The following is a 23,169-nucleotide window of genomic DNA, read 5'->3' on the forward strand; positions in this document are numbered from 1 at the left end:
TTCCTAGCTCTTTAGGGGCCTCCAAAATTGCTATTTATATGAAGTCGTTAAAAACCGCATATATATCGGGTACTATTTATGCTAGCTACTTAAGTTATACCTTATTAGAAAGCTACAATCTCAAGCAATCCAAATATAATAAAATTTAGCTTCCTAGCTCTTTAGGGGCCTTTAGAATTGCGATTTATATGAAGTCGTTAAAAACTGGGGCAATTTTGGGACATTTTTCGAAAAATGTCCAATATACCCGCATATATATCGGGTACTAATTACGCTAGCTACTCAAGTTATATCTTATCAGAAAGCTACATTCTCATGCAATCCAAATATTGCGATTTATATGAAGTCGTTAAAAACTGGGGTCATTTTGGGACAGTTTTCGAAAAATGTCCGATATACCCGCATATATATCGGGTACTAACTACGCTAGCTACTTAAGTTATACCTTATTAGAAAGCTACAGTCTCATGCAATCCAAATATAATAAAATTTAGCTTCCTAGCTCTTTAGGGCCCTTTGAAATTGCGATTTATATGAAGTCGTTAAAAACTGGGGTAATTTTGGAACATTTTTCGAAAAATGTCCGATATACCCGCATATTTATATTATTTATATTTAGCTTGCTAGATCTTTAGGGCCTTTTAAAATTGCAATTTATATGAAGTCGTTAAAAACTGGGGTAATTTTGGGACATTTTTCGAAAAATGTCTGATATACCCGTATATATATCGGCTACTAATTACGCTAGCTACTTAAGTTATACCTTATTAGAAAATTAGCTTCCTGGCTCTTTAGGGGCCTTCAAAGTTGCGATTTATATGAAGTCGTTAAAAACTGGTGTAATTTTGGGACATTTTTCGAAAAATGTCCGATATACCCGCATATATATCGGGTACTATTTATTCTATCTACTTAAGTTATACCTTAACAGAAAGCTAAATTCTCATGCAATCCAAATATAAAAAAATTTAGCTTCCTAGCTCTTTATGGGCCTTTAGAATTGCGATTTATATGAAATCGTTAAAAACTGGGGTAATTTTGGGACAGTTTTCGAAAAATGTCCGATATACCCGCATATATATCGGGTACTAATTACGCTAGCTACTTAAGTTATACCTTATTAGAAAGCTACAATCTCGAGCAATCCAAATATAAAAAAAATTAGCTTCCTAGCTCTTTAGGGGCCTTTGGACTTGCGATTTATATGAACCCGCATATTTATATTATTTATATTTAGCTTGCTAGCTCTTTAGGTCCTTTTAAAATTGCGATTTATATGAAGTCATTAAAAACTGGGGTAATTTTGGGACATTTTTCGAAAAATGTCCGGCATATATATCGGGTACTAATTACGCTAGCTACTTAAGTTATACCTTGTTAGAAAATTAGCTTCCTGGCTCTTTAGGGGCCTCCAAAGTTGCGATTTATATGAAGTCGTTAAAAACTGGGGTAATTTTGGGACATTTTTCGAAAAATGTCCGATATACCCTCATATATATCGTGTACTATTTACGGTAGCTACTTAAGTTATACCTTATTAGAAAGCTACAATCTCAAGCTATCCAAATATAAAAAATTTAGTTTGCTAGCTCTTTAGGGCCTTTTAAAATTGCGATTTATATAAAGTCGTTAAAAACTGGGGTAATTTTGGGACATTTTTCGAAATATGGAATAAAATTTTAAAAAATTTAGCTTCCTGGCTCTTTAGAGGCCTCCAAAATTGCGATTTATATTTATATGAATCCAAATATATGAAGTCGTTAAAAACTGGTATAATTTTGGGATATTTTTCGAAAAATGGAATAAAATTTTAAAAAATTTAGCTTCCTGGCTCTTTAGGGGCCTCCAAAATTGCGATTTATATGAAGTCGTTAAAAACTGGTTTCATTTTGGGACGGTTTTCGAAAAATGTCCGATATACCCGCATATATATCGGGTACTAATTACGCTAGCTACTTAAGTTATACCTTATCAGAAAGCTAGCTTCCTAGCTCTTTAGGGGCCTTTAGAATTGCGATTTATATGAAGTCGTTAAAAACTGGGGTAATTTTGGGACAGTTTTCGAAAAATGTCCGATATACCCGCATATATATCGTGTAATATTTATGCTATCTACTTAAGTTATAATAAAAAATTAGCTTCCTGGCTCTTTAGGGGCCTCCAAAATTGCGATTTATATAAAGTCGTTAAAAACTGGGGTAATTTTGGGACATTTTTCGAAATATGGAATAAAATTTTAAAAAATTTAGCTTCCTGGCTCTTTAGAGGCCTCCAAAATTGCGATTTATATGAAGTCGTTAAAAACTGGGGTAATTTTGGGACATTTTTCGAAATATGTCCGATATACCCGCATATATATCGGGTACTAATTACGCTAGCTACTCAAGTTATACCTTATCAGAAAGCTACAATCTCATGCAATCCAAATATAAAAAAAAATATCGCTTCCTAGCTCTTTAGGGGCCTCCAAAATTGCTATTTATATGAAGTCGTTAAAAACTGGGGTAATTTTGGGACATTTTTCGAAAAATGTCCTATATACCCGCATATATATCGGGTACTATTTATGCTAGCTACTTAAGTTATACCTTATTAGAAAGCTACAATCTCAAGCAATCCAAATATTGCGATTTATATGAAGTCGTTAAAAACTGGGGTCATTTTGGGACAGTTTTCGAAAAATGTCCGATATACCCGCATATATATCGGGTACTTATTACGCTAGCTACTTAAGTTATACCTTATTAGAAAGCTACAATCTCATGCAATCCAAATATAAAAAAAATTAGCTTCCTAGCTCTTTAGGGGCCTCCAAAATTGCTATTTATATGAAGTCGTTAAAAACCGCATATATATCGGGTACTATTTATGCTAGCTACTTAAGTTATACCTTATTAGAAAGCTACAATCTCAAGCAATCCAAATATAATAAAATTTAGCTTCCTAGCTCTTTAGGGGCCTTTAGAATTGCGATTTATATGAAGTCGTTAAAAACTGGGGCAATTTTGGGACATTTTTCGAAAAATGTCCAATATACCCGCATATATATCGGGTACTAATTACGCTAGCTACTCAAGTTATATCTTATCAGAAAGCTACATTCTCATGCAATCCAAATATTGCGATTTATATGAAGTCGTTAAAAACTGGGGTCATTTTGGGATAGTTTTCGAAAAATGTCCGATATACCCGCATATATATCGGGTACTAACTACGCTAGCTACTTAAGTTATACCTTATTAGAAAGCTACAGTCTCATGCAATCCAAATATAATAAAATTTAGCTTCCTAGCTCTTTAGGGCCCTTTGAAATTGCGATTTATATGAAGTCGTTAAAAACTGGGGTAATTTTGGGACATTTTTCGAAAAATGTCCGATATACCCGCATATTTATATTATTTATATTTAGCTTGCTAGATCTTTAGGGCCTTTTAAAATTGTAATTTATATGAAGTCGTTAAAAACTGGTTTAATTTTGGGACATTTTTCGAAAAATGTCTGATATACCCGTATATATATAGGCTACTAATTACGCTAGCTACTTAACCCTGCTGTTAGGTTAAAAAAAACTTACGAATCTTAGGTAAGGGACCATTTTGGTCCTCTTTGTATTTTTCATAAAAAATTTTACATAAAACTCTTTGACCAGACATTTTAAATATTTATAAAAGTGAATATATAAATTTTTATAAAAAAAAATAAAAAAAATGGAAAATTGACGAAATATTATCAGTGATATTGCCGAAATTCTAAATGAAATTGATTCAGATATTTCATTTTCGTCCATATTAGATGAAAATATTGAAAGAAAGTCATGTTGATGAATGTGAAATGAACAATGGTGAAGAAAATGAAGCAGATTATGCTGTAGATGCATTATACATTGCGAAAACCAAAATGCAATGGATTCCTTTACCACGTCACATTGGAGCTTCAGCGGAGAATATTACATCATTACCACCAGGTTTAACGCTTTGTGGTGTGAAAATAATCATGGATAATACGAATAAATGTGGTAGACTTAAATTTGAAAGCAAATGGAAAGATTTATTGGTGTTCTAATTCTTGCTAAGATTTTGGTCTTGTGTATACGTAATTAGGTTATCATAATAATTTTATATTGCAGTGGCAAAAACGAAGATTAGTTTGATGCAAGTTTTGGCATATTGATACAAGTGCTCTCAGCTTGGATGATGTTGTCAACAGAAGACAACAAAAAAGTAGTGACAAGTTTGAGTTATGGGACAATTGGGAAACTCTTCTTTCAATGTTTTATAACATCCTGATAACAGGTGATAACTTAATCTTTTGAGTAAGATGCAAAGGAGACGGACATATATGGGAACATTTCGGGAAAACAAAACTTCCACCGAAATTGTTTATGTCCAAAAAAGTTCCTTTATATACATCCGCATTTGCTTTTAGTGAAATCGCAGCACTTGTTTGCTATATATATCGGCCATAAAACTAAAGGAACTATATTGATGAGCTCCATCAATAATCATAACAAGATACCTGCAATCGTTTCTTATTATAACTGTACAAAGTTTCCTTTATCTATCTTAGGAGGCGTTGATACTGCTGATCAAACGATTAGTTACTACAATAGATTAATTAATTAAAGATTAGTTAATTAAATAGATGGTAAAATGATGTATTTTCAAATATAGATGATACATCCGAGTTTTTACGCCAGTTAGCTATTTGCCTATCAGAAGAATACGTTTTGAAATTAATGTAAGTTCAAATGTAATGCCAAATGCATTATATCCAACATATTTGTATGCAAATCGAATCGAAAAACAATTTTTTCATCTTGCTTCGAAAATAACAATAAGCCATAATTGTTTTTTCTTACTTTTACTCATATAAAGAATAAAATATATTGCATGGACCAAAATGGTCCATAACCTAAGATTTGTAAATTTTAATTTTTTTCTGTTCTATGTTATCCTATATAGCTAAAAACTAACTAAAATCATTAAAATAGAAAAATAATACCTGAGCAGACGCTTTAAGTTGATACGACAAGCCATTGCAAATTTATATAAAAAATAAAAAAAAATTTTACCAAAATGGTCCAAACCTAACAGCAGGGTTAAGTTATACGTTATTAGAAAATTAGCTTCCTGGCTCTTTAGGGGCCTTCAAAGTTGCGATTTATATGAAGTCGTTAAAAACTGGTGTAATTTTGGGACATTTTTCGAAAAATGTCCGATATACCCGCATATATATCGGGTACTATTTATTCTATCTACTTAAGTTATACCTTATCAGAAAGCTATATTCTCATGCAATCCAAATATAAAAAAATTTAGCTTCCTAGCTCTTTATGGGCCTTTAGAATTGCGATTTATATGAAATCGTTAAAAACTGGGGTAATTTTGGGACAGTTTTCGAAAAATGTCCGATATACCCGCATATATATCGGGTACTATTTATGCTATCTACTTAAGTTATACCTTATTAGAAAGCTACAATCTCAAGCTATCCAAATATAAAAAAATTTAGCTTCCTAGCTCTTTAGGGGCCTTCAGAATTGCGATTTATATGAAATCGTTAAAAACTGGAGTAATTTTGGGACAGTTTTCGAAAAATGTCCGATATACCCGCATATATATCGGGTACCAATTACGCTAGCTACTTAAGTTATACCTTATTAGAAAATTAGCTTCCGGGCTCTTTAGGGGCCTCCAAAGTTGCGATTTATATGAAGTCGTTAAAAACTGGGGTAATTTTGGGACATTTTTCGAAAAATGTCCGATATACCCGCATATATATCGGGTACTATTTATGATATCTACTTAAGTTATACCTTATCAGAAAGCTATATTCTCATGCAATCCAAATATAAAAAAAATTTAGCTTCCTAGCTCTTTAGGGGCCTTTAGACTTGCGATTTATATGAAGTCGTTAAAAACTGGTATAATTTTGGGACATTTTTCGAAAAATGTCCGATGTACCCGCATATATATCGGGTACTGTTTATGGTAGCTACTTAAGTTATACCTTATTAGAAAGCTACAATCTCAAGCTATCCAAATATAAAAAAATTTAGCTTGCTAGCTCTTTAGGGCATTTTAAAATTGCGATTTATATGAAGTCGTTAAAAACTGGGGTAATTTTGGGAAATTTTTCGAAAAATGTCCGATATACCCGCATATATATCGGGTACTAATTACGCTAGCTACTTAAGTTATACCTTATCAGAAAGCTAGCTTCCTAGCTCTTTAGGGGCCTTTAGAATTGCGATTTATATGAAATCGTTAAAAACTGGGGTAATTTTGGGACAGTTTTCGAAAAATGTCCGATATACCCGCATATATATCGGGTACTATTTATGCTATCTACTTAAGTTATACCTTATTAGAAAGCTACAATCTCAAGGAATCCAAATAAAAAATTAGCTTCCTGGCTCTTTAGGGGCCTTTAGAATTACGATTTATATGAAGTCGTTAAAAACTGGGGTAATTTTGGGACAGTTTTCGAAAAATGTCCGATATACCCGCATATATATCGGGTACTATTTACGGTAGCTACTTAAGTTATACCTTATTAGAAAGCTACAATCTCAAGCTATCCAAATATAAACAAATTTAGCTTGCTAGCTCTTTAGGGCCTTTTAAAATTGCGATTTATATGAAGTCATTAAAAACTGGGGTAATTTTGGGACATTTTTCGAAAAATGTCCGACATATATATCGGGTGCTAATTACGCTAGCTACTTAGGTTATACCTTATTAGAAAATTAGCTTCCTGGCTCTTTAGGGGCCTCCAAAGTTGAGATTTATATGAAGTCGTTAAAAACTGGGGTAATTTTGGGACATTTTCGAAAAATGTCCGATATACCCGCATATATATCGTGTACTATTTACGGTAGCTACTTAAGTTATACCTTATTAGAAAGCTACAATCTCAAGCTATCCAAATATAAAAAATTTAGTTTGCTAGCTCTTTAGGGCCTTTTAAAATTGCGATTTATATGAAGTCGTTAAAAACTGGCGTAAATTTGGGACATTTTTCGAAAAATGTCCGACATATATATCGGGTACTCATTACGCTAGCTACTTAAGTTATACCTTATTATAAAATTAGCTTCCTGGCTCTTTAGGGGCCTACAAAGATGCGATTTATATGAAGTCGTTTAAAACTGGGGTAATTTTGGGACAGTTTCGAAAAATGTCCGATATACCCGCATATATATCGGGTACTATTTATGCTATCTACTTAGGTTATACCTTATTAGAAAGCTACAATCTCAAGCAATCCAAATATAATAAAATTTAGCTTCCTAGCTCTTTAGGGCCTTTTAAAATTGCGATTTATAAGAAGTCGTTAAAAACTGGGATAATTTTTGGACATTTTTCGAAAAATGTCCGACATACCCGCTTATATATCGGGTACTAATTACGCTAGCTACTCAAGTTATATCTTATCAGAAAGCTATATTCTCATGCAATCCAAATATAAAAAAATTTGGCTTCCTAGCTCTTTAGGGGCTTTAGAATTGCGATTTATATGAAGTCGTTAAAAACTGGGGTCATTTTGGGACAGTTTTCGAAAAATTTCCGATATACCCGCATATATATCGGGTACTAATTACGCTAGCTACTTAAGTTATACCTTATTAGAAAGCTACAATCTCGAGCAATCCAAATATAAAAAAATTTAGCTTGCTAGCTCTTTAGGGCCTTTTAAAATTGCGATTTATATGATGTCGTTAAAAACTGGTGTTAGGCAGCTAAAAAGGTAACAAATGCAAACCCTGCCAAAAATGCAACAGTGCACACTTATTGTTCAACTGTCAGTAAATTCAAGCTGTCCAAATATAAAAAAATTTAGCTTGCTAGCTCTTTAGGGCCTTTTAAAATTGCGGTTTATATGAAGTCGTTAAAAACTGGTGTTAAGGAGCTAAAAAGGTAACAAATGCAAACCCTGCCAAAAATGCAACTGTGCACACTTATTGTTCAACTGTCAGTAAATTCAAGCTGTCCAAATATAAAAAAATTTAGCTACCTAGCTCTTTAGGGGCCTTTAGAATTGCGATTTATATGAAGTCGTTAACAACTGGGGTAATTTTGGGACATTTTTCGAAAAATTTACCTTCCTAGCTCTTTAGGGGCCTTTAGAATTGCGATTTATATGAAGTCATTAAAAACTGGTATAATTTTGGGACAGTTTTCGAAAAATGTCCGATATACCCGCATATATATCGGGTACTGTTTACGGTAGCTACTTAAATTATACCTTATTAAAAAGCTACAATCTCAAGCTATCCAAATATAAAAAAATTTAGCTTGCTAGCTCTTTAGGGCCTTTTAAAATTGCGATTTATATGAAGTCGTTAAAAACTGGTGTTAAGGAGCTAAAAAGGTAACAAATGCAAACCCTGCCAAAACTGCAACAGTGCACACTTATTGTTCAACTGTCAGTAAATTATTGCGAAACTGCTTTGTTTTATATTCTACCTTTTTTAATTTGGTCGCCGGCCATGTAACATCAAAATTTAATAAAATATAGGTTTAAGAATTAAATTTGAGAAAACACAAGTATTTTAGCTTTAAGTAAAATACCAATAACTGTATTAAATAAATTGGACTTTTTTGCTGAAAATAAGTGTTTTACTTCCACGTGCCTGGCCGGCCAACATTCTAAAATACTTTGTGAAATAATTGCAAGTTTGAAACATAATGGAGGATTCTGGTAATCTTGGGAAACCACAATCATCACATTCTAGTGAACAATCAACCTGTGCTGTCGTCACAACAAGTGCAACCGCACCAATAAATGCAGATGTAAACGCAACTGCCACCAGCGCTGCTACCGCACATACAGTGACAAATACGAATATTAATGCTCCATTACCTCATGGGACAGGTCTAGAAGGCACCGGTATATACTCGAGTGGCATTCCCTTTACTCACGCATGGTCCAGTCCATTGCAATTTTCTCAAACTTTGCCCATGTATGTAAATCCATCGACAGTCGCATATGGGCATCCATATATGCCATTAAATACAGGACCCGTATTGTCAAGTACAAGAGTTACTGAAATGAATTCTCGATATGGTCACTTGACTTCGCACGGTGTTAATAATTACACAACCGCTTTCTCGGTCCCAAACATAAACGCGTCCCGGTGGTACCCTCAAGTACGACCAACTTTAGGTACAACGCATTATCCGTCCATTTACGATCAAAATCAAAATTGTCAACAAAACGGTCTGTATAACAATCAACCTACAACTATACCACAACCATCAATTCCTACAATAACCAACGATGGCTTACAATCGACTAATCCAATGACAAATAATTTATTTTCTGAATCAATACTTTCGCCCTCACAGGTGGCTTCTCGTCAGGTAATATCAAAGGACTTGCCATACTTTTCCGGCAACCCTGAAGAATGGCCGCTGTTTATTACAAATTATGAGCAGTCAACTGAACGTTGTGGATTTTCAAATCAAGAAAATTTGATAAGGTTGCAAAAATGCCTCAAGGGAGCAGCTTTGGAAGCAGTGCGCGGAAAACTGATGATGCCATGTACAGTGCCATTTGCTATAGAAACTCTCAGAATGTTATTCGGACGTCCGGACGTTATACATGAATCACTTCAAAGAAAACTAAGACAATTAGCTGCTGTGCGAACAGATCAATTGGAAACGTTAATACACTTCGCGCTAGCAGTACAAAATTATAGAGCAACGATGCAGGCAATTGGGCTTAATGACTACCTTAATGATCCAATGCTTCTAAATGATTTGTTGAGTAAGTTGCCAGGTGAAATGAAACTTGATTGGGGCCGTCGTCGTACAGAAGTTCTCCGTGTCGACATCACTATTTTCGACGAATGGCTTTATAATTTGGCAACATGTGCAAGACAGGTAACATCTCTAAGTTCAATGTTAGTCAATAACACAGAAGAAAAAACTGGCCGCAAGAATTATAAAGAAAGAGTTCTTTTGAATGAAGCTGGGACTACAACAAGCACATTGTCTTGTGCAAAATGCAGTGACCATCATCGTTTGCAAGAATGTTCTGAATTTATAAATCTTAGTCGTCAAGACCGTTGGAAATTTATTAAGGAAAATAAACTTTGTATACGCTGTTTTAAAAATCATTTGATTCGTCGATGTAACTCTAAGAAAGCTTGTGGTGTAGACGATTGCAAAATGGCTCATAATCCACTTCTTCATTCGCAGAAATCGTACACAGCTGAAGTCAATACTAATGATAGCTCACCGAGTACACAAAGTACACAGTGACTTTATATGGAATTGGCGAATCTATAAAAACTTTAGCCTTAGTCGATGAAGGATCGTCTATTTCACTAATCGATACCACACTTGCTGATAAGTTACACTTAGATGGCCCTGCTGAAGAACTTTGTATGAAGTGGACTGGTGACGTAACTAAGAACGAAAAAAATTCTAAACGCATAAGTTTGAATATATCATCACAACAACAAAACTCAACCATGTACAGACTTCATAAAGTTCGCACTATAACAAATTTAGATTTGCCCAAACAGTCACTTGATATTAATACTATAATGGATCACCCACATTTAAAGTCTCTTCCTATACAGCAATATGGCCCCTCGAAGGCTCTTATTTTGATCGGCCTAGATAATGCTAAACTAGTTACACCTTTTGAGGTTATAGAAGAAGATAGCGACGGCTTAATAGCATCTAGATGTCGCCTAGGCTGGTCCGTTCATGGTAAGGATACTTCTGGCTTGGTTTCCCCGGAAAGGGTTATGCATCTATGCGACTGCAATAAAGACACACGATTAGACGAGATGGTGCGTCATTATTTCTCCATAGAGTCGGTGGGTATTAGTCCGACTGTTAAACCCTTAATATCCAAAGAAGATGAATGATCGCTACAGATAATGAAATCTACAACGAAGTACTTAGAGTCAGAGAAGAGATGGGAGACAGGTTTATTATGGAGGTACGACAAAATTATATTACCAAATTCTTTTGCAATGGCTCGAAAACGTTTGGAATGTCTAGAAAGAAAATTGATGACCAACCCCGACCTTATGGAATTTATGATCAGTAAAATAAGCGATTATCTAAATAAAGGCTATATAAAAAAGTTACAACCTGGTGAAGTTCAGCCTAATGACAAATCTTGGTATATTCCTATGTTTGTGGTAAAAAATCTAAACAAAAAAAAAATGAGGATAGTATGGGACGCAGCGACAAAGGTTCAAAATGTTTCTTTGAACAATGTTCTACTAAAAGGTCCCGATTTTTTGAGATCACTGATTGGAGTGTTAATACGGTTTCGTGAAAGACCAGTGGCTTTGTGTGGCGATATACGAGAAATGTTCCACCAAGTGCGTATAATTAAGGATGACATAGTATCACAGAAATTTTTATGGCGTAATTGTGAAGTATCTCGTGAACCTGATGTTTATGCTATGACGGTTATGACATTTGGTGCATGTTGTTCGCCATCCTTAGCTAACTATATTAAAAACAAAAACGCTGAACGTTTTGAAGTGGACTACCCGCAAGCAGTAAGTGCTATAAAACAAAATACTTTCGTTGACGATTGGCTACAAAGTGTGGATACAGAGCTAGAGATGATTCAATTGTCACAAAATGTTAAACATATACACGCCGAAGGTGGTTTCGAAATGAGAAACTGGATTTCTAATTCAAAAGGTGTATTGAATGCGCTAAATAGCAATCTATCACAATCGAACAAATGCATCAGTGATCCAGATTCTCAGTATGAAAAGGTACTAGGCTTATGGTGGCTCCCCGAAAGCGATGAATTTACATTTATTCACAAATTGTAATGTGCAATCCGGTTGAAATAAAAATTTATACCCAATAGATCTTTTACATTTTCTCAAACTCAATTTTTACACATTTTTCTTGTTACATATTTTCATAATAAAAAATTCGTATTGTTGTTATTTTTAAAATTTTACATTTAAATATTGTTAAAATCTTTTTGTTAAATATTTCTAATAAACAAACTCTATCGCAACAAGTTATGTATTGTTTATATTATTATTTGAAATGATCGTAAATTTTAGCGGTAATGCCAAGTTCAATATTACGTATCGGTTCACGGCGAATTCAAATGTCATCGTTTGAATTAGTCACTAGAGGGCTTATAGCCTGGAAAGAATTGTCATTTAGGGTTGGGCTAAATTTTCATGAAGGTGAGGTAGTATCTAACCAGGAAACCATCATCCTTTTCCGTTTTATCTGGCCTACCATCAACACCTAAACTCTAAAGATTGAGTTAATACTACGGGTAAATATAGCTAAAGAAATTGAACATTTTTGAAAGTGCAGGATTCCCTGTTTGAAGGGTAAAGATTATTCTGGGTCCAGTAAAAGTTTTATACTTACGCCTTTATCCTTTATAGAAATCTCAACGATTTAATCATAAAGGAATAGTAAACTTTTTAAGTGGATTCCATCCTCATAATTGTTCCGTAAATCCATCAATCACACTTAGCAATCAAGAAAGATAAGGTAATTTTAACCAAATCCTCTTTCTTATTCAGAATCTGGATACTAATATTTGAAATATTTTTCCAAAACCATTTACAGGCCTTTTACTCCTTGGAGAGTTAAAATTACTTCGTTAATTTTTCATTTATTTTTGACATAAAATCCATCGAATCTTTATTCTTTTAATTCTGTTTGGTTGATGTCAAAAAAAAAGAAGAATAAGAATAATAGGACAGGAGAACGAAAGGAGAGGAAAAGATCTGTCAATATTTGATCCCACTAAAATTCCCATAAGAAGAAGCATCATCACTTCTATAAGAGTTAAAGTATCAACATAGATCAATGTAAAATCAAAGATAAACGAATACAGATCAAAGTGAAATTGAGAAATTTACAAAAACTTATATGTGAAAACTAGAAAAAGATAGTGAAACTTGAAATTTAAAGTAATTATTAAGTAAAATTTGCATTTAATTAAATTAAAAGTAGAAAAAAAGAAAAAGATTAAAAGAATTAAGTAAAAAAAAGGTATATTTAAATTAATTATATTGTGTAATTTTCTAAATCGTGGCAATTTGCACAGTATTCTTTAAAAGAAAAATTCATAAAAGAAAAAAATCATAAAAGAAAAAAAAATCTTCAGTAAAAAAAAAAAAAGCATAAAGATAAAAAAAATAATTAGGAAAAGAAATCAAATTAACAAAATCATTGGAGAAAAAATATAAAAAAAACAAGTTAATTGTTAAATAGTGACAAAATCGGTTCGGTGTTTTAAAAATTAAAAGTGCACAGTAGTTTGACGAAGTTTGGTTGCAAACTATTGTAAACCAAGTAACAAAAGAACCTGAAATTTAGGCACAAAAAATATATTAAACTTCATTAAAAAGAAACAATTAAAAAAATCTAGAAAAACAATAGTTTGCAAATTAAAATTGTATCAACCCACTGTGCATAAATTTTTATATTTTTTATATGTTTTATATTTTTTTTTTTTGTTATTTTTCTTTGGTATTTTTGGATCTTGTAAAGAAAAAAAGTTATTAAAAATTTGTGAAAAAAAAAGAGAAAAAGATATCAAAGGAAACAAAAGAAAAATATAAAAAAAAAAAAATTAAAAAAAAGAAGAAGAATATGCAAAAGTTAAAGTAAAACCGATAAAAAAAAGAAAACAAATTTAAAGAAAATTAATCATATAGATACCAGAAATTTCAAATAAAAACAAATTATACAACATCCCCAGCTCTACACCTCTCTCGCCTGCAGCACCAACGAAGATCTTCAGCGGCCTGCATGTAAGTAATTGATTTATACATATATAATTTGTTATTTTGTTTTATTTTTTTGAGCAAACTAAGAACATAAAAATATCTTAAGAGAATGTTAAATAATTAAAATCAATAATGCAAAATTAGTATTCATATATTTTTTTTAAAAAACAATTAAAAGATAATTGTATAAATGTGTTTTAAAAATGTGTCAATATGTTCTTATTTTGGCCAAAATTATTTCTAAATTTTATATGATTTTCCGTATATCGAGACCTCGGTGTTAATTTTAAAAAAAGATTAAAAGAAAACAAATAAAGAAAACAAACAAAAGAAAAAAAAAAGAAACTCACTCAATCTCTCTCACTCGCAGAGAAGAGATCAATATTAAAAGAAAGCTTTCGATAAAGCTTTAATGAATCGGTAAAAGCAAGAAATATGTAAAACAATTAACTCTCTTCGATTTGTTATTTGATTTTCACCCTACTGTTACGTTGTTAAATATTTAAATATGTTATCGCGTTTGTTATATATACATTTTTTAAACTGTGCAAGTTGAAACTAATTAATTAAAATAAATTTTTGTTGCAAATTTTATTAGATTTAAGTGCATGTTGTTAAAAATTTAGTTTTTATTCGAAAATGTTACTATTTTCAATTTGTTTACTTTTGGTAACAGAATAAATTAGGAAAGTTGTGTTTTTTATTAAAGAAAAATTATTAAATTTAGTTTGAAATCGAAATTCAAACATAAAAATTAGTTTTTTAATGATTTTAAAATCAAATCGTTAGAATAATGATTAAAACCTGAATTTATAAACAATAAACATTATTAAAAATGTGTGAATAAAATAATTTTTGACTTTTTCCTTTCGGTTGAGAAGAAAAACTATATTAGGGTCCTTTTATTAATATTTTAGGTTGGATAAAGGACAAAGGTTGAGGTGGGTTAAGAACCTAACGGGAATATCATCATCTCTATTATAAAACCACTTTAAAAACTCCTCCACATAATTAGTAGATTTCAATATTTCCGTTTAAATTTGATTATTTTTTTTAACATTTTTTTTGGGGATTCAACAGTTTAGTATACCAGTCCATACCCATATTGTTAGCAACCACTTTACCAGGGACTCTGTAATAAATTAAGGCGACGGGTACATTGAACGAGAAGGGTCAAGAACCTCCCCACCCACTGAAGCTAGCGGAATAGACGGGTCCCGCCGACCCTTACTTGTGCAAATGTAATTTGTGATATTTTAAAGATATTGTCGAGTTTAACGAACTTTGACTCTGTACTTTTTGATCAAGCCAGTCGACCAACACATAAAATGGCGCCCAACGTGGGGCCTGGAACTTTCGATGGGTTATGTGCTGTAAAGTGGATATCATCGTCGAAATACCAGGTTCCTGAGGAATTAGCTTACTAGGATGTTAATCATAGAAAGTTACATTCCTGTGTAGCAGATTTCTCTGTGTGCACGAATATTTAAATTTCTATAGTCCAATTTTCATACCAGGGTATATTTGGATTCAATTTCTTTTTGTAAACTTCTAGTTTATAATAAATTTTTAAACCTTCCTGGAATTCGACTACTTATCGGCAATTAGAATGAGTAGATTTCGACCGGTTGGCAATTTGAGATTCCTTTGTAATCAGGAGTTTATATTTAGTAATTATGAAGATAATTCCAAGAATTTTTGATTGAGTTTCTCAGGCAAAACTTTTCGAGTTGATAGTTTTACTTGGAATATTGAACTTTCTGCTGTTTACGGCGGAATTCAGTCCGTTTAATGATGCTACTTGCGATAGTTTTGTTAGGAATTCCAAATCAAATTATTCGACTTTCAATAAACCATATTTTTAATTTTGTAGATTTTTTTAAAGTGGAAAATATTTTAAAATTATTTAAAATATTATATTTTATACATATATTTTAACTTCTCAACCGAAGATAAGGAAAGTCATACTAATTTAATATAAAATTTTCATTGTATTTATACAATAATACTCATTGAGTAATACAACTTTGTTGTAATTTGCCAATTTATTTTTTTTGATTTTATAAAGCTTTTCAATCACTTTATTTATTGACTGAAATAGTTTCGTACTTTTATAGTATTTGAAGTTTTCAATATAGATCGTTTTAATAATCTGTAGGTTTTCAGATATACATTTTATAAACCCTTGCGAATAGTTAGATAATTTTTTTTTATAATGGCAGTCGTTCGAAGTACAGAAGATATTCCAGCCATGACAGAATCTAACTTAGGTCTAGCCTGTTCTCTTTGTGAGTTGGAAATGTCAAACCCTAGCGAATGTGCTTTGACCAAGTGTAAACATACTTTCCATAGAGAATGTATTACGAAATGGATAAATAGTTCTAATGAGTGTCCAAATTGTGGCAAATTATGTCATGAGAATGATTTAAGTCAAATCGGAGCTAAACCTGTAGAAAAGGCCAAGAATTCTTTTTATCGTGGAAGAGGTCGTGGGTCCGCAACGAAAGCTTATAATACTAGGTCCTCAAATAGGGTACAGAATGATGGCAAATCGACACAAGTCAATGTAGAAGGAGCTTCTTTAGGAACAGAGGTAATAGACGTAGATTCACAGCCAGAAGTAAATGTAACGATGAATGAGTCACAGAACCCCAATTATAGTCTACATAATACAACAAATCAGTCTAATAGAGGTAGAAGAGGGAATCGTAATGCAAATCGTATGGCACAGATGATTGAAACTACAGTTCAAAGAATGCTTTCTCAGATGAATTTAAGCCCATGGCATCAGACAAGCCAAGAACCTACTCAACAGCAACAAAACCAACAACCACTACAACTTCAAACACAACGACAATCTACATCTTCACCACCAATACATCAGGATAATTTAGAATGGAATTCACCTAATATCTCTGCTCAAAATCCTAGTTCAGTTTATACAGTCAATAGAATAAAATTACATCCAGATAAAGTTACAACAATAATACAAAGTTGGAATGTTAAGTTCGATGGATCAGCTGATGGATTACATTGCGAAGAATTCTTATATAGAATTAAATGTTTAGTGGAAGAAACATTTAATGGCAATTTTGATGAGAGTGTAGGAAAAAATTTGCATGTTTTAATGTCAGGTAAAGCTAAAACATGGTATTGGAGGTATAGAAAAACTGTTCAAAGAATTATTTGGGATTCATTTTGTACAGAACTTAAGAAACAGTATAAGGATTACAGAACCACATTTGATATACGCGAAGAACTTCACAACCGTAAACAAAAGCCATTTGAGTCATTTGAAACCTTTTATGATGCTATCAACAGTATTATAGACCGATTAGCTATTCCTTTGGAAGAAGAAGAGTTGATTGAGATAGTTATAAGGAATCTTAGGCCCGAAATTAGACATGAATTATTATATGTTCAGGTCAGATCTATAGGACATTTGAAACAGCTTTGTCAGAAACGGGAGAAATTGTTGAACGAAGATTCATTTCGTAGAAATAATCCAAATCGTTACACTACTACTGGTCAACAACGTCGGATAGCAGCCATAGAAAGTGAGGAAATAAATGAACAATTAACGGATCAGGAAATTGTTAGAAACTCTGATTTAGAGGTAAATGCACTTGATTCTCAGCCAAAAAGGAAGATTATATGCTGGAATTGCGATGAAGAAGGTCACTTTTGGGATATGTGCCTTAAGGATCGTAAAATTTTTTGTTACGGATGCGGTCTTAAGGATATGTATAAGCCTCAATGTGAAAAGTGTTCAAAAAACTCAAAAAAACTACAGGAACTACAACAACAATCGAATAGATCCGAAATAGAACTTCAAAAAACTGAGGAAAATAATTATGATAAGGATATAAAATTATACAAAATTCGTCCTTTTCATGAAAGATTAAAGAATTATATAAGTGCTAGATTTAGAATTTTTAATGATAATAGTTTAGATAGTAAAGTAGTTAGAAAGTAACTACTTTTAAAAAGTAGTAAAACAAAGGTTTTATCCTGTATCTCCAGCAGTAGAAAAGTTGATGTATACTGAAGTGGATCGCATGTTAAGCTTAGGAGTCATCGAAGAAAGTACAAGCTCATGGAGTTCGCCGATGAGATTAGTGATAAAACCTGGGAAAGTAAGATTATGTTTAGATGCAAGAAAGATAAACGAGGTAACTACAAAAGATGCGTACCCATTGCCAAGTATTGAGGGTATATTTGCTCGTTTGCCTAAAGCAAACATCATTAGTAAATTGATTTGAAAGACGCGTATTGGCAAATAGCTTTAGAAGAGGATTCGAAACCAATTACAGCATTTACCGTACCAGGAAGGCCACTATATCAATTCACTGTGATGCCATTTGGATTATGCACGGCTCCTCAGACCATGTGCCGCCTTATGGACTCGATTATACCACCAGATCTCAAGTATTCTGTATTTGGGTATCTAGATGATGTTTGTGTAGTGTCAGATACATTTGAAAACCATATATCTATTCTTATTAGACTAGCCGAACAATTTAAGAAAGCAAATCTAACGCTTAACCTCAACAAAAGCAAGTTTTGTGTAAGAAAAGTACAGTATTTAGGTTATATAATAGGAAATGGAGGCATATCTACTGATCAAGGAAAGATAGCATCTATAATTAACTGGCCAATACCGAAAACATTAAAGCAAGTTAGGGGTTTCCTCGGCTTAACCGGATGGTATCGAAGATTTATTGCCAATTTCGCCGAAGTAACTCACCCTATCACCGAACAATTGTGCAAAAAGAAGAAATTTGAGTGGACTCAAGAGGCCAATGAAGCTTTTCAAAACATTAAACGATTGTTGACTAGTGCTCCCGTTTTAATAAATCCAGATTTCTCTAAAAAGTTTTATATTCATTGCGATGCAAGTGACTTTGGCATAGGAGCAGTTCTTGTACAATTAGGAGAAAATGGAGAAGAAAATCCCGTAGCTTATATGTCAAAGAAACTGAATTCTGCACAAAGAAATTACTCTGTAACAGAGAAAGAGTGCTTAGCAGCAGTAGAGGCAATCGAAAGATTTAGGTGCTATATAGAACTTCAAGAATTCGAGGTTATTACAGACCACAGCAGCTTAGTCTGGCTGATGAGACAACAAAACTTAAAAGGTAGACTCGCAAGATGGGTTTTAAAACTACAATATTATAAATTTTCAATTAGCCACAGAAAGGGGAAGGACAACATAGTACCCGACGCGCTCAGTAGGATGCATGAAGGCGATATATGCTATTTAACTAGTATAGAACCGGAAATCGATTTATATTCCACACACTTTTTAGACAATGACTATATTACATTAAAGCAAAAAATTGAAAACAACCAAAGTTCATATCCGGATATTAAGATAATTGATAGGTATGTTTATATTCGTAGGAATTTTAGTAAGGGTATTCCAGAGATTGATGAAAATTCGTGGAAATTGTGGATTCCCGAAGGTTTAAGAACTGACATTCTAAAACGTTGTCACGATTCAGTCTTAGCATCGCACGGTGGCATTGGAAAAACGATAAACCTAATTCGTAGATACTTCTTTTGGCCTAAATTGGTGGCTAACGTTAAAGATTATGTGAATAATTGTCAAATATGCAAAAGTACCAAAGCTACAAATCGAATACAAAAACCGGAAATGGGAAATATGAGCATTTCCGTAAGACCATTTCAACGGATATATGTGGATCTTCTAGGACCATATCCTAGAAGCAAAAATGGATTCATTGGGTTGTTGATCGTACTTGATCACTTCTCTAAGTACCACTGGCTTTGTCCCATTAGGAAATTTACTTCATCTGTTATCACAGAATTTATAGAAAAACATATTTTTCATCATTACGGAGTTCCTGAGATGCTAATAAGCGATAATGGTAGCCAATTTCGCAGTAATGAATTTAACGCGTTTCTAACGACTTATGGAGTTCACCATGTTTACACCGCGTTATATTCACCCCAAAGCAACGCTTCGGAAAGGGTAAATAGATCGATCATTGCCGCAATAAGATCGTATCTTAAAAAAGATCATCGCGAATGGGATGAAAACATATCCTCAATTAGTTGTGCACTTCGTAATGCCATTCACAACTCCATTGGTTTCTCTCCTTATCATGCATTATACGGTTTCGATATGGTAACGCATGCTTCGTCGTATAAACTACTCAAAGATATTCAATCGTTAGGAGAATCTGATGTTGATATAATACGTGATGATAGGTTAGCTTTGTTACGCGATACTATTTCAAAGAACATGAAAAGAGCTTACGATATTAATGTGAAACAGTACAATTTAAGAGCCAGGTCAGTGAGTTATAATGTAGGACAGGAAGTATTCCGAAGGAATTTTGCTCAGAGCAGCGCGGAGAAAAATTTTAATGCCAAATTAAGTCCTCTTTATATACGAGCTAAAGTAAAGGAAAAACTAGGAAACTGTTATTATGTATTAGAAGATATCGAGTCGAAGAATTCAGGTACATATCACGCCAAGGATATCAGAATTTGAGTATTAATTATAATAAAATATATTCTATATTTTATGATTATCTTTGGTTAATTTGGTTTATTTACATTTTTTGTTACAGAATATTGTTGAAATTTTAAATTACACTATAACTATGGGATCGAACAGAACACCTTTGTGCCTCATTTGTAACACAGAAATGGTAGAAAGTCGTTTATACTTGACAATTAGTGATTGCCAACATAAATATCATTTATATTGTGCAGACATGTATTTCAAGCTACATGGGGAATGTCCCCGTTGCAACCGATCCAATTTTGTACAAAGAAAAATAAATGCAATGCTTCGTTTTCTGGATAGACGACAACAAATTCAAAGTGAACTTTTACAAATATCGCAATAATGAAACCGCGATTGTTTTTCCGCCTAATTTAGTGCGAAAAATCTTTAAATTATCCGGTTTTGTAATGTGCAATCCGGTTGAAATAAAAATTTATACCCAATAGATCTTTTACATTTTCTCAAACTCAATTTTTACACATTTTTCTTGTTACATATTTTCATAATAAAAAATTCGTATTGTTGTTATTTTTAAAATTTTACATTTAAATATTGTTAAAATCTTTTTGTTAAATATTTCTAATAAACAAACTCTATCGCAACAAGTTATGTATTGTTTATATTATTATTTGAAATGATCGTAAATTTTAGCGGTAATGCCAAGTTCAATATTACGTATCGGTTCACGGCGAATTCAAATGTCATCGTTTGAATTAGTCACTAGAGGGCTTATAGCCTGGAAAGAAATGTCATTTAGGGTTGGGCTAAATTTTCATGAAGGTGAGGTAGTATCTAACCAGGAAACCATCATCCTTTTCCGTTTTATCTGGCCTACCATCAACACCTAAACTCTAAAGATTGAGTTAATACTACGGGTAAATATAGCTAAAGAAATTGAACATTTTTGAAAGTGCAGGATTCCCTGTTTGAAGGGTAAAGATTATTCTGGGTCCAGTAAAAGTTTTATACTTACGCCTTTATCCTTTATAGAAATCTCAACGATTTAATCATAAAGGAATAGTAAACTTTTTAAGTGGATTCCATCCTCATAATTGTTCCGTAAATCCATCAATCACACTTAGCAATCAAGAAAGATAAGGTAATTTTAACCAAATCCTCTTTCTTATTCAGAATCTGGATACTAATATTTGAAATATTTTTCCAAAACCATTTACAGGCCTTTTACTCCTTGGAGAGTTAAAATTACTTCGTTAATTTTTCATTTATTTTTGACATAAAATCCATCGAATCTTTATTCTTTTAATTCTGTTTGGTTGATGTCAAAAAAAAAGAAGAATAAGAATAATAGGACAGGAGAACGAAAGGAGAGGAAAAGATCTGTCAATATTTGATCCCACTAAAATTCCCATAAGAAGAAGCATCATCACTTCTATAAGAGTTAAAGTATCAACATAGATCAATGTAAAATCAAAGATAAACGAATACAGATCAAAGTGAAATTGAGAAATTTACAAAAACTTATATGTGAAAACTAGAAAAAGAGAGTGAAACTTGAAATTTAAAGTAATTATTAAGTAAAATTTGCATTTAATTAAATTAAAAGTAGAAAAAAAGAAAAAGATTAAAAGAATTAAGTAAAAAAAAAGGTATATTTAAATTAATTATATTGTGTAATTTTCTAAATCGTGGCAATTTGCACAGTATTCTTTAAAAGAAAAATTCATAAAAGAAAAAAATCATAAAAGAAAAAAAAATCTTCAGTAAAAAAAAAAAAGCATAAAGATAAAAAAAATAATTAGGAAAAGAAATCAAATTAACAAAATCATTGGAGAAAAAATATAAAAAAAACAAGTTAATTGTTAAATAGTGACAAAATCGGTTCGGTGTTTTAAAAATTAAAAGTGCACAGTAGTTTGACGAAGTTTGGTTGCAAACTATTGTAAACCAAGTAACAAAAGAACCTGAAATTTAGGCACAAAAAATATATTAAACTTCATTAAAAAGAAACAATTAAAAAAATCTAGAAAAACAATAGTTTGCAAATTAAAATTGTATCAACCCACTGTGCATAAATTTTTATATTTTTTATATGTTTTATATTTTTTTTTTTTGTTATTTTTCTTTGGTATTTTTGGATCTTGTAAAGAAAAAAAGTTATTAAAAATTTGTGAAAAAAAAAGAGAAAAAGATATCAAAGGAAACAAAAGAAAAATATAAAAAAAAAAAAATTAAAAAAAAGAAGAAGAATATGCAAAAGTTAAAGTAAAACCGATAAAAAAAAGAAAACAAATTTAAAGAAAATTAATCATATACATAGATACCAGAAATTTCAAATAAAAACAAATTATATAACATCCCCAGCTCTACACCTCTCTCGCCTGCAGCACCAACGAAGATCTTCAGCGGCCTGCATGTAAGTAATTGATTTATACATATATAATTTGTTATTTTGTTTTATTTTTTTGAGCAAACTAAGAACATAAAAATATCTTAAGAGAATGTTAAATAATTAAAATCAATAATGCAAAATTAGTATTCATATATTTTTTTTAAAAAACAATTAAAAGATAATTGTATAAATGTGTCAATATGTTCTTATTTTGGCCAAAATTATTTCTAAATTTTATATGATTTTCCGTATATCGAGACCTCGGTGTTAATTTTAAAAAAAGATTAAAAGAAAACAAATAAATAAAACAAACAAAAGAAAAAAAAAAAGAAACTCACTCAATCTCTCTCACTCGCAGAGAAGAGATCAATATTAAAAGAAAGCTTTCGATAAAGCTTTAATGAATCGGTAAAAGCAAGAAATATGTAAAACAATTAACTCTCTTCGATTTGTTATTTGATTTTCACCCTACTGTTACGTTGTTAAATATTTAAATATGTTATCGCGTTTGTTATATATACATTT

At 32.0% G+C, this 23,169-nt stretch overlaps 2 long non-coding RNA genes across 8 annotated transcripts; both read left to right on the plus strand.

Annotated features, from left to right (window-relative positions):
- The first annotated feature begins 11,824 nt into the window (after positions 1–11,824).
- LOC135950310 (uncharacterized) lies at positions 11,825–12,990 on the plus strand. 3 transcript variants are annotated; one of them, XR_010575944.1, is made up of 3 exons: positions 11,825–12,343; positions 12,401–12,509; positions 12,588–12,990. It is a non-coding gene; the product is annotated as an uncharacterized LOC135950310 (long non-coding RNA). The 3 variants fall into 3 exon arrangements; XR_010575945.1 differs by having other exon boundaries at positions 11,827–12,285; XR_010575943.1 differs by having other exon boundaries at positions 12,401–12,990.
- Positions 12,991–17,757: 4,767 nt separating this feature from the next.
- LOC135949858 (uncharacterized) lies at positions 17,758–22,808 on the plus strand. Of its 5 annotated transcripts, none has more exons than XR_010575907.1 (3): positions 19,065–21,227; positions 21,285–21,393; positions 21,472–21,748. It is a non-coding gene; the product is annotated as an uncharacterized LOC135949858 (long non-coding RNA). The 5 variants fall into 5 exon arrangements; XR_010575908.1 differs by having other exon boundaries at positions 19,071–21,169; XR_010575910.1 differs by adding an exon at positions 22,573–22,808 and having other exon boundaries at positions 19,080–21,227; positions 21,285–21,901.
- Positions 22,809–23,169: the final 361 nt, after the last annotated feature.

The sequence above is a fragment of the Calliphora vicina genome, chromosome 2 (genome assembly GCF_958450345.1).
Source record: "Calliphora vicina chromosome 2, idCalVici1.1, whole genome shotgun sequence".
NCBI classification, from domain to species: Eukaryota; Metazoa; Arthropoda; class Insecta; order Diptera; family Calliphoridae; genus Calliphora; species Calliphora vicina.